The sequence below is a fragment of the Caretta caretta genome, chromosome 20 (assembly GCF_965140235.1).
Source record: "Caretta caretta isolate rCarCar2 chromosome 20, rCarCar1.hap1, whole genome shotgun sequence".
Classification (NCBI taxonomy): domain Eukaryota; kingdom Metazoa; phylum Chordata; order Testudines; family Cheloniidae; genus Caretta; species Caretta caretta.
This window is the reverse complement of record NC_134225.1, coordinates 11460185-11473198: the sequence shown is the minus strand read 5'-3', so window position 1 is coordinate 11473198 and position 13014 is coordinate 11460185. Positions and strand designations below refer to the sequence as shown.

The window sequence follows — 13014 nt, the reverse complement described above, 5'->3', positions numbered from 1 at the left end:
CATGCACAAAAGGCGGCTTTGCTTGCCCAGATTTTACAGGTGTGATTTAAGCAGCCAAATCTGACTATTTGCCTCGAAGAATGCAGAGCTCATCAACAACCACAAGCACAAAATATGCAAGTGCTTTAAAGACAGTGTGTAAATGCCTGGGACTATGAACAGGGGACTACCTCTCATATTCATTCCTAGCCCTTCACATCTTCAAAACACTGTGCAAACATGGCAGTTCTGCTGCGAGGGTTCCCTGTCCTGAGGCCTTTCACCAGCCTTGTTAGAAGATTTGTGGAGTGCTCCTTTCATCTAGCCCTAATGCACTGGGCTCCAGAATAAGGCATATAAATAGTGGATCCCAAAGACACTAGAGTTTTCTCCCTCCTTCCTTCTCTTCTTAAAGGGTAGGTCTACACAGCAAAAAAATCCCACAGCAGTGAGTTTCAGAGCTCAGGTCAACCTGGGCCTGTGGGGCTTGCACGATGGGGCTAAAAGTGGAGCTGTTCCTGCTCGGGCTGGAGGCCAGGCTCAGAAACCTGGCAAGAGGGTGGCAATAGCCCAGTGCTCTTTTTAATCCATGTAGCCCTTAGCCATAGGCCTCCTAATACCTGGAGGCCTCCAAGTGCCCGTCATTCTGTCTTCTTGTATTTTCCCCAGAGTCTGTTTTCTCAAGCCTTTCTTGGCTGAATACTGCGTCAACAAGCTAGACCAATAAAGAACCAACCATCTTCCTTTTCCCTTGGATTATCTCGGTCTACTGCTATTGATTCTGCCATTGCCTATCTTAGGGTAGGAACAGAGATGGAATCGACTCTATGTCCGAGGGGGAGAAACAGCAAGATTTTTCTTCCTTACATATGAGGGCAAAGATCAGAAAGCCTAGAGTTTAGGCAGAAAAGCTCTCCAGTTCCCAGTTTTACCTTGTCTAGCATGGCATCTCCACACTCCTTCAGGATGATCTTCATCCATAGTCCAGCTGCCGTGGCACAGGTGGGGCTAGCAGACAGCAGACCACCCAATGTGGCCGCAATAAAGTCTGTGGCCTGTTCGGAGGGAAAGTACTCACTAACAACCTGGGAACAAATCAAAAACAGGAGAGACCGCAATGATGTTTGGCTCCAGCACTTTTAAAAATGGAAAAAAAGATATACCTGCATCAGCAAATGGTGAATTAGCCTCCTGTCTAGCTCGCCATTTGGGATTACAATTCTCTCTCTAGTCTATAGACTACATTTTTGTATTCTACACTCATGATATCAGGTTAGAGGCAAAGACTCTGTTGCATAGTTAGCACAACATTGTACTGGATAGGCAGGAGGTAAGTTTCCCGTTTGTAGTCTCTTACATACACTGCATCTTTTTACAGCATATAGAAGTCAGTCAAGAGAGGCATGCACACAAATATCGGCGAAGGCAAACCCACAAGGTGACGGAATGAATCCTGGGTGGTTTGTCAGCTTGATGTTCCACTAACACAGTGGATGGATTTTCTCCTGGATGGCAGGGCCGGCTCCACTGCTCTGGATCAGTGAGAAAGCAAGAGCCGGCCCTGCTGGATAGGTACATGCGTGTGCATCCGCGTGCGCATTTCATGGGCGTGCAACGTTCTGTGGAATCTGGTTTTTACGTGGCATTCAGAGCACACATCTATGAAAAGCATCTTGCTGGTTACTAGCAGCCAACGCCCCGCTCCCACAGCTCGCTCCGAGTACGGAAAGACATCATGAAAGAGCAAATGTCAATAAACGGTGCCCGGTCACTCGCACATCCGCACAAGCTTTTTGAGTCAGTTACCCTGGCCATTTTGGAAGATGCCTGAAACAGAGCCTCGGGGTCTGGAGCTGTTAGTGCTTCACGGAGACATCTCAGCTCCTCCTCTGCTGAGCCCAGATTTATGGACTGGCCTGGAGTGGAGAAAAGGAGAAAAAGTACTGTAACGATTAAGGAAACTGAACCCCTACTGCATGGATCTTCATACGGGAGGATCCATGTGCTATGTTGTCATCAGCATAGTGTAAAATCTTGGCCCCACTGAAGTCAATGGCAAAACTCCTGTTGACTGGAATGGAGTCGGGATTACACCCTAAAATGTCTGAACGTTAACAGTAGTGGTATGTTATTGTGAATGATCCAGGATTGAACAAGCACTGTATTCAGCTTGGAGCAGCTTTGTGTGTGTGTCTGGTTTCAGTAGTCTCTCTGCTCTCACTATTTACATCTAAGCTCCTATTCAAGTACAACTCATGCAGGTAGATCAGAGGTTCCAGTTTAGAGGTGAATCCCTCCACCAAACTCTCCTTGTAAAAGAGACGGGGATAGACAAAAAACTTTGGCAAGAAACCCAGGCTCATCATCAGTCACTTCTAAACAATGCTGGGATTACTATGTTGTACATTCAAAGGTTGGAGTCCCTTATTCTGTTTCTGAATCACCAACACTGTTTTTAGGACTGATTAAGAATCATTGGAAATAGGATGACCAGGGGTCCCGATTTTATAGGGACAGTCCCCATTTTGGGGTCTTTTTCTTAGATAGACTCCTCTTACCCCCCACCCCCTGTCCCGAGGTTTCACATTTGCTGTCTGGTCACCCTCATTGGAAATGGCCTTAAACAATAACCAAGCTCTATCCCTTAACATCTAACCATTAGGTGAAAAGAATATCCTACTCTTTCACAAAGGGGAAAAATGGCCTCTACTTACTCCAATAGCTCTGAATGCTCATGACAGAGGGCTGCTGGAAGAACTTTTTGTTTACAGAATTATTCCAGGAAACCCCTCCAGTCCAGCCAGTGGCAGGGTAAAGAGAATGAAAATGTTTAGTACCAAGGGCTTGTCTCCATGGAGATATTCAAGAAAGCTAATCCCCATTCATTTTCAAAATGCATTAGTTAAACTTCATTCAACACCTGTGGGGACACACTTATTTAGAATTAAAGTGGCCTTCATTCAGGTTAGTTTCATTCATGGAATTCACTACAATTAATAAGGCCCATTTTAATTCAGAATCAGAGCATCCACACATGTGTTTAATGCCATTTACCTCATGCACTGGAAATGTACACCTTTAGTTCATTTGGATTAACTTTCCTTACTGTCCCTGTGTAGACAAGCCCTAAGGAATTTAGCCCTTATCTACCTGTATGCAGACCATTTATTAGTTGTACAGTTCCCAAAAGTGTGCTAGGCTCTTTACACATCAGAATCTTCTCTTCTAATGAGGTATTTACAAGATGCCCACCATTCTGTTATCTAAGCGACAACAGACAGGACAGAAAGAACTAGATAGGCAGACAAATGGACATTACAACAGTGAAAGAAGGTGAAGAATTCCTTATACCTGCTAATGGTCTCCTCACCTTGTATACAGAGAAGGCAGCTGATACAGTCAACCACCCACTGACGGGTCGTGGCCAGCGAATCACAGCTGTATGGTGCTATTAGTCCAATCAGAGATCCAAACTGATCAAAAGTTCCCTGAGTCTAATGAAAAAAGAACAAAGAATGAATGGTCTCCAGTTGGACTAGACTTCACTTGCCATCCTTATTGTTCAGACCAGTCAGCTCTGTGTTTTTGGGGAACCAGGGCACAGTATCTAGCCTGTCTGACTCATGAAAGACACCCCCCGCCCCCACCAGTCTCTGTTTGAACCAAAACCCATCAGAGAAAAGGCTTGCAGAGAACAATGAAGGGTGTTGGGAGACACACCTACACCCCTCCTGAGAAGGGTGACAAGATTAAGACATCTTCATTTGCATACAGAATGAAGAACAGAGACAACTCCCCTAGCCTCATCTGCATGAAAGATGGGATAGGAATTAGCATGAAGAATGAGGAACAGAGAACCGCACTGAACTCTGGGACCAGAAAAGCAGGGACGCATTGCATCATGGGAATCCCTGCTCCAGATGCTAATGAACCTATGCCTGCACACACCTAGCTCAGCAATTATCAGACCAATTCTAGTAATAAATCTTTATTATCCTAAAATACTGAAGCAGCCTAGTTGCCTTGTGAGCTCCCTGGAAAAAACCACCACCCATAGCCAAGAGTGATCAGCTCCTATTGTCTAGCCTAAAGAAAACCCTTGAAAACCCATTAGTTTACCCATAAACAAATCTAGTGTTCTCCCTTGAACCATTGTATTTTCTCTACAAAACCCCCTACCTATGCCCAAGTAAGGGTTCTGATGTATAGACCCAAACTCTGCATCAGTTCCACTGGGATTCCATCTCCTGACTGATTGTGCTGGGGGCTCTGCCTGTCTCCAGCACTCAGGACCCTGAGATACCACCATTACCTGGGAACCCCACCCAGTTCAAGCCTCATGGAGTGGATGAGATTCCCCCGCCCCTCGCCCCTCCGTTTTCTTTTCTTCCTCAGGTATTAACCTTTCAAATGTAACCATTATGTTTGTTTAGCCCTCCTTGTGTAGTTATCACTATTATTCAATAAATAACTTTTACGGTTCAGCTGGTTGCTTCTCTCTCCCTCTCCAAATTTTACTCTGTATTTTCCGCTTCCCCCATTTACTCTGCAGCAACCCTTCTTTTACCTAAGCTAAAGGTCCCGGTAGCGCCCAAAAATACAGTGGGGTTTGCTCATGAAGTGGGTTACTACCAGTACAATTGTAATGTGGAAGTGGGATAGGGATGTGTTAAACTTGGGGCACATAAGAGGGGAGCAGCTGAAAGTGCTACTTAACCCAGCCTATTGAGTACAGGGACATATGAGAGGATCAGCTGGAGAGTGCTGATTGACCTGGTCCGCTCAGACTTGCTCTGCTAGTGTGAGCGTACGTGCGTGTGTGTTCATCTAGTTCTAGGGCTGGAGGAACCCAGCCCTGGGGAACCTAGGTCCTGCAGGGTAGCTCCATTGGGAGGGCACTTGCAGAAGGAAGGAGTAGAGCTCCATATGAACACACAAGTGACATAAGCAGCACATTAATAGAATTACAGACCCTTCCCCCAAGAAGAGTAACCCTAATCAATGAGCCTACCCCAAAGTAACAGGCACATCTGGTAACATTGTGCCCCTGATTCCTGTACTGTACTGGGTAATGCACATTGGAAAACATAATCCCAATTGTACATAGAAATGGATGGGGTCTAAATTAGCTGTTATCACTCAAGAAAGAGACCTCAGAGTCATTGTGTACAGTTCTCTGAAAGCATCTGCTCAACATGCAGTCAAAAAAGCTAACAACATGTTAGGAACCCTTAAGAAAGGGATCGATAAGAAGACAGCAAATATCATTATGCCACGATAGGAATCTACAGGACCCCCACACCTTGAATACTGCATGCAGTTTTGGTCATCTGATCTCAAAAAAGATGTGTTAGAATGGGAAGAAATACGGAGAAGAGCAACAAAAATTAGGCCTATGGGATAACTTCTCACCCAAGGGAGATTAAAAAAAGAGCGACGTTTCAGCTTGGAAAAGAGATGACTCAGAGGGAATATGCTAGAGGTCTATAAAATCATGACTGGTGTAGAGAAAGTCAATAAGGAAGTGTTATTTAGCCCTTCACCTAACACAAGACCAAGGGGTCCCCCAATGAAATTAATAGGCAGCAGGTTTAAAACAAACCAAAGGAAGCATATCTTCACACAATGCAGTCAGAAGACAGGATACTGGGCCAGATGAACCATTCTTTTGCGGGAGGCAGGTTAGCCATTCTTATGTTTTATGTTCTTAGCTGGTTAAATAGAAATTTTCCTTTACCACCCTGGGAGCATAAGAACCAAGAATGCATTTGTGACACTGGCAGACCAGGCAACCTGTGTATGACCCATAATAACTTAACAAGAGGCACTTCCACTGTATCAAGACAGTTCACTTGCATGTGAATTTCAAAGAGATGGATTAGACTAGCAATCCTCAACTCATTCAAAAATGAACAATAGATGCTAAGTCTATTTGTCTGTGTTGATCTATACGCGGTTAGAAGTTTCACAATGTAACCAAATTAGCTTGTCGATGCTCATTCCCTTTCAGGTCTTCATTATGTGTGCAAGGTGTTCAGTTAACCTTAAAATCAAAGATGTAAGATACTGCAGGAAACTAATAATTTCTACATTGTCTTCAGCTTAACTCTCTGTGTTATAATGGAAGAACGGCTAATCACCTTATGCGAATGAGTAACTAGTTTACTGTGTATGCACAGGAAATCGAAGATTAGCTTCAAAGCAAAGTACAGGAGGCGATCTGCATTGCCTAGTCTTTCTCGGGGGAAGGTCCTGCTGTAACCATTTTTGTGAGGTAGGCTTGTCAGCCTGCTAGAATAGCTAGAAAAGAGAAGGCTCGGGCCTCATCCTGTCATCTCTAGTCTGCTGAAACTTTGAACAGGGAAAGTGTAAGCCATAGGATAGAGAGCTTCCAAATCATCATTTGAAAGAACCTGGAAAATGCATGGAAAAACTAACAGTCTTTACATCTAAGCTGCCTTTGGATTCTGATCTGTTGGGATGATTCCAGAGAGACTTGTACAAGCCAGCAGTTTATTCCATCACTGTTGTGATCCTGAACTATGAACATTGACAGTCACTTGTATGGATATTGATCTTTTAACCATTTGTAACTCTCTTCTTTCTTTTAAGAAGAAATCTTCAATTTCGTTATTAAGGATTGGCTGGCAGCATGCTATTTGGGAAAGACCTGAGATTCACCTTGACCTGGGGATAAGCATCTGGTCCTTTATGATGGGTGAACCTCACATATGGTGAATCAGGTTTTCAGTAACCCCTCACTATATTAGACTGGGCTGTTTAGATGGGAGCCTAGGTCTGGAATGCCAAAAGGGGACCGTGTTTGGCATTTTGTTAACTAGGGTGGAAGCTCTTTTGCTGTTGACTTGGTGCATGTAATTCTAGAATAAGCCATCAGTTTGGGGGATCATCTGCCCTCTACTGCTTGCAGTCTGCCCGGAGTGTGGTCACAGCATTGTTGTGTAAACCTCTCTCTTATGGAAGCAGAGGGATCTTAGTCACTTTGAGATCCCAGCTGCTGCCCTGGAAGCTTTTTTCATGCATTTGCATTGAGTGTCAGATCGGATATAAGCAGGGAAGTCAGCTCAAGGAAGAGGAAGGCTATACTCACTGTGCTATGAACTGTCTCTTGATAGGCAGTCAGCAGCTGGATGGTGGCCTGCAAGGCCCTTTCTCTCTCCCACTCCTTCTCTGAATGGAGCCATGTCTCTAGTAGCTGTTGGTAGAGCAGGGGAATGGACAGAGTTAGTACCAGAAAATCCCTCCCAAAAGTTCCTCTTAAACAGGTTTAATTGTCACTAAAATCCCTCTCCAAAGTACCCGACCTCCATGGAGCGAAGGAATTACATGTCTAATGGAAGTGCCAGGGACCAGATTCACCTCTGAGTGATTGAAGACAAAGGAGTTACATGAGAGATGAACCTGGGCCTGTGTACGTGATGTCTCCTGTAGACTGTCTGATGGGAGCTGTCTACCACATTGCATGCTGTTTGATGTCTGCTGCTGTGTTCTGTTTCCTGGGCAACTTCTCCCACGTTGAATGGCCAAATGACGGAGAGGAGCATTTCTTTTTATTAATTTGAAGAAGAGCAGAGAAGTCCCCCCCGAAGCCCAGCTCCTTTTAGAACTTCATTTTTAAACTGAAGGTGCATCAAACTCCCCAGCTCTTCAAGATATTCTGTTCATGTCTGAGGAACAGGAAATCTCCTCTGGATGAGTTTCCATACACAGGGCTTAACTCAATATGAATGAATTCCTCTTTGAAGAAGTGATCAGTTTCAACTGGTTCTCTTGGATTTGGCTACTGCAGTGGTGATTTTCTTGCCGGTCCAAGTAGTGTCAACTACATTGTAAGAAGTTGGTCCCAATCCAGCCCTGGCATAAAATGGCATAGCTTCTGTGGATTTCAGCAGGGCACATGCCTGCTTATCCCAGGAAGAATTTGGTGCTTTTTCCCCCGACAATTCACTCCACTGTGGAAAATTCCTCCACAACTGAAGGTTGACCCCCTAAATCTCTGACTCTTCCCTGCAGTAACACAACAAACAAACAAACAAACAAACAAACAATCTTCACCACGGTTCAATGGTCTACTCACTTGAAACATTTCCTGGAACCAGTGTGCAGTTGGTTCTTCCTCCAGCAAAGTCTTCATTAGCTTGCCAAGGGCTTCCAAGGACTCTACGTACAGTGACTGAAACCAGAAGAGAGGGAGTGAGGCTCAGCACAGATAATTTGTGTGTGTGGGGGGGGGACGACTGGGGAAAGCTAACCATAACCTTGCCAGGGAGGCCATGTGTGACTGCCATCACCCAGTGCCTGCTGGGCAGAAATACAGTGGATGGTGCCTGAGGAGAATTGTTGTCACGTACCTGTATAGGCAGAGCATCCTTTGCTGTCTCACCTTCCTCTTTCATCATCTTCTCCAGGGGAGGGAGGGGAAACAAACTTTTGAAACACTGATGAAGGAGCTCACGGTTTTCCTTCAAGGTCAAAGATGGTTTGAGTTTGCTGGCAGAAGAAAGAGAGAGAGAGAAAAGTCATGCATTAGACTCAGTACCAGCTCCAAGTAAAAGAAATGGGTCCAATGACTGGAGATTGTCTCAATCTAAAACCCCAAATGCAAACAACCCTTCACTTTGCAGCTGAGCACCTCTTTGCACCTCTATTAAGTATTGGCTCACTGAGAAGTAAAGCTAAAGCTTCAAGTCCCCTTTTTAGAGAAACCCACAAGCTTCCTTCCCCCTGCCAGCAAGCCAGACACCTCCCTCCCCATCTGAACTCTCCTGCATTGGACTGCATTGGACTCCTCCAAGTTTGTGTCTTTCAAGCACAAACCTCCAAATGGACACATTCAAACCCTCAAGAACTAAAGTTCTGCAGGTGAGCAGCATGTGAGCCAAACCCAGCAGGCATCAAACTGCTCCCAACCTGGCACTCATGAACTAACAAAGACGACGTCACAGTGCCAGGAAATATGGCAGAAAATAGCCTACCTCAGATGTCTAATGGCAAGAATTGCCTTGTAGCGAACTGGAGATGCCAGGGAATCCAGTGGTTCCTTTTTAATGAAGTCCTGAAATGCACGAATAGGGAAATTAAAAAAAATGGGAAATGGATTTGAAAGGCAGAGAGGCTTTCCTCTCACACCCTGAAACAGGGCCATATGCCAGGTCTGTAATAAACAGACACCGTGCTCGGCAGGCTCTCTGCCTCAGAAATGGACCGTAGGGCCATCTGCAGGCTATACGGAGGACAGAAAGATAACTCCCCAGACACAAGCTATTCCTGCCACTTACAGCCCACAATAGGTCGGCATCCCTGCCAAGCTCAGAGTGGACCCAGCAGCATTCTGGGTGCCGTGCAGGTAGCTCGTGAGACTGCAGTGGTACAGTCCCAGCCAATGGATAAAACAACATCTACCTGGAAACCCAGTCTGATGACATTACAACAAACTCCTTTGTACTTCAGTCCTCAAAGCTCCTCATCACTCACCAGCATGTAGCCAAGGAGCTCCAGTTTGTAAGAGAATTCGAACTCCTGGGAGTCTCTGGTCTCCAAAATGGCACAGCTAATCTCCGTGACATTCTGGATGAGGGTTAATTTTAGGTGCATGTCCTACATAATCCAGAAGGAGAAACAAGAGGATGTGGATGAGAAACGGAGAGAAGAACCAGAGTCCAGAAGATAAAGATCAGGAATTAAATCTAGCCACAGGAGAGGAGAGAGGTGTCCACAGACCCCAGAAGGCAGAGGACCCTAGCTCTGCACCCACCTCAGAAGAAGAGAAAACCCAGATTCATGAAAGAAATCCAGGGCCACTTACACCAGAGCAGCCAGGACTCCTGCTTGATGTAGCAAGGAAATCAAGCTCTGTGCAATTTAAACAAGCAACTTGTGGATAGAAAAGGCAAGAGCTGAGGGCAGATTATTTAGAATTTACCTTGTTTGTAAGAGTGATGCCCAGCACCTGAAAAACGAAATGCAAAACAGCTATTAGCAATGTCTATAGTCCCACATAACACACATCCTCAAAATGGCCTGGCTGGTGAATATGGAGCAGAGAGAAATCATGATTGTTAAATCTTCCAAAAGGCAGGAAATGTATCCAGAGGGGGTGTTTTGCAGAGGTCAAGATCAGGGGCCATCCTATGGAATATTTGTATTTGTGAACTTCTGGAGGATATCTGTTTGGTTCAACTGTGATCAACTTTTTTGACAAAGGCTAAATGAGATTCTCACTTAGACAGGGCAGAATTGAATGGCAAAGTGACGTGGCGAGGTTGCACTGAGAGGAGAGTCAGTACCAGCAGTCAGACACCTAGGGAACAGAAATAACGAGCACACAGACAAACAAGACGACAGAGAAGAGGGAAGGGAAGTAGTGAGTCCAAGAAACAGAGTGACAGCAAAGAAACTAAATACAAATTAGCACCATTCTCTCTTGGCTAGCAAAAGATAGAGCTAGATACACATACATATTAGGGGAGTTAGAGTGTTATTCTGAATAGCCTGAGTGTGACTGCATCTGAATTACTGTGCAGCTGTGCTCGACAGAATTTCAGAAGACTATAGAAAAACTAGAGAAAACACAAAGAAGAGCAACAAAAGTGATACAACATGTGACAGCTCACGCTCCATCCATTACGGTTTTAAATTTGAGACATGTGACAAATTATTGCTCAAAGGAGAGTTTTAGAAAATACAAGCCCTCTCTCTATAAACTCAGAGGCAATGCTATAACTTCAGGGTAATGCCCCTCACAGTTGTCACGCAAAAGCTCTTACCTGACAACTGGTTCTGTAATGGTGAAGGACGTTCCCTGTGATGTCTGCCTCTACTCGGGAGAGAAGCTGCTCTTTTGGAGCATGGACAGCCACGTTGCTGTATGTCAGCATCAGGGTGCGGTGAGTCTTGCCTCTTGTCCCATGGTGGTAATCCTAGACAATAGGAAACATCACTAGAGACAAGTTCTTCTGATTCATTTGGCCTTGGAATGAATCAAACATTGGTGGAGCCGGGCCCCCGAGCCTTGAATACTGCTGGATCCCGGGCACCATGAGCCCATAGAACTCGCCGCCCCGTCGCCATCATTCCCACTGGGTAACTCTGACCCAGAGAGCCGAAAAGGCTGAACCGACAGCAGTGGAGTACACGGGAGCTTAGTCATTGACACTGGTGGGTACAAGATCAGGCGCTAAATGTCTTGCCTAAGGCTGCACAGTGAGTAAATGGCAGAGCCAGCAATGGGAGCCCAGAGGCCTAGTCTCCTGCTCTATCCTCTAGATCAGTGGTGTTCAACCAGGGGGACTTCTGTACCCCTGAGGGTCTGCAGGGGTCTTCTAGGGGGTATATCAACTCATCTAGATATTTGCCTAGTTTTACAGCAGACGACAAAGAAAGCACTTGCAAAGTTACTAACTCAAATTTCATACAATGGCTTTTTTAGACTACTCTATATACTGCCCACTGAAATGCAGGTACAATATTTAGATTCCAGTTGATGTATTTTCTAATTCTAGGGCAAAAATGGGAAAATAAGCAGTCTTTTTTTCAGGAATAATGTGCTAGGACCCTTTTATAATTTTATGCCTGATTTTGTAAGCAAGTAGTTTTTAAGTGAGGTGAAATTTGGGGGACACAAGACAAATCAGACTCCTGAAAGGGGGACACTAATCTGGAAAGGTTGAGAACCACTGCTCTAAATCAGAGGTTCCCTAATTGTCATCCGTAGACCACTGGTGGTCTACCTAAAGCGGGTTGGTAAGCCACATGTTGCTTGCAACACCTCCTCATTTCCAGCTACTAACCTGGAATAAAAAACAGCTAAAAATACCTTCAATGCTTTTCCATGCAAGCAACTGATGTAGTCCCCACACATTGTGCATGGGAGGGGCGCTCAAGCCATGAGACATCAGACGGTAAAAATCATTTGAGAGAACCCCAGCTCCACATCGTGCTCCTGTCTGCTGAACGGCAGGCATCACGTGGAACGCATACACTGGGGGACAATGCTAGCTGACCGGAGCCGACACTACCGCGGGGCTGCTGCCCCTGCTTTAGGGGGAGAGGAAGTTTGAGAGAACCCCCTGGCTCCTTTACCTTCAGGCGGCTGACGAACCCAGAAATCTTAACCTGGCTCATTGCAGCCCCAAACTCCTGAAGTGCCTTCAAGGTGAGGTCCAAGTGGCTCGCAGCACAGACTGCGAGGATGGAGACGACTCCCTGTCACCCAAGAGAAATACAGGTTAGGATCGAACTAGGTGTCTGATAGAGCCCACGAGTCCATTCCTTTCACCCAAAGTGGTGTAAAGTGCCAATCAGGCCTGAGACACATGGGGAGCGGGCGCTGAGTGAAATAGCAATCAAGAAGATAGGAAGCAAAATGGCATCTGTCCCAGGCCAACTCAGAGCTGAGCCCCACAGGGAGCATTCAGGGATTACTTGGTAAAATGGGGAGAGGGACAGAGGCCTCACCTGTCTCTCAGGGGCTTCCATATAATCTGCTGTCGTCAGAAGTGTATGAATCTGTGATTTAACATGGACCAGGTCCTGACAAGCTGCTAAGGACGTTCCTAGCGCCTTATACAGGAAACTCTGAAAGAAAGAGACCAGCCCTGGGATATCAGGAACACAAAGTGCCTGTCAGTACAGACCCAGCTCAGCAACACTCAGGAAGGAACAAGACAGCCAAGTCCAAGCACCCATGCTGCAGAAACATCCCATCGTCTAGCCCAGCCAGAGAACCAACAATGCAGGACAGACAAGCAGCCTGTCCAAGCAAATATTGGAAGGGCAGGGGGGCAAGAGAGCAGGAAATAAGTACGAACAAATTTTATACGCAGAATAAAATATCAAATAATGAAACCTTGAGAGAAGCCTTATGCGGCCCTCCAATCAGAATTTCAGGGGAAAGTAACTAGAAACTAAACCTTAACAGAGAACAAACCTTCTCTTTGGAGGGGCTGGCATAGCCGGCCATCTGCCAGCTCAACTCAAGTGATATCTGGCTGCTCCAGGCACTGTCGTCTATCA

General features: G+C 45.6%; 1 long non-coding RNA gene across 1 annotated transcript; it reads right to left on the bottom strand.

Annotated features, from left to right (window-relative positions):
• Positions 1-8362: 8362 nt before the first annotated feature.
• Positions 8363-9593, bottom strand: LOC142069653 (uncharacterized). The gene is made up of 3 exons (XR_012665586.1): positions 9475-9593; positions 8976-9055; positions 8363-8490 (listed from the first exon to the last, which is right to left on the bottom strand). It is a non-coding gene; the product is annotated as an uncharacterized LOC142069653 (long non-coding RNA).
• Between the last annotated feature and the right edge of the window lie 3421 nt (positions 9594-13014).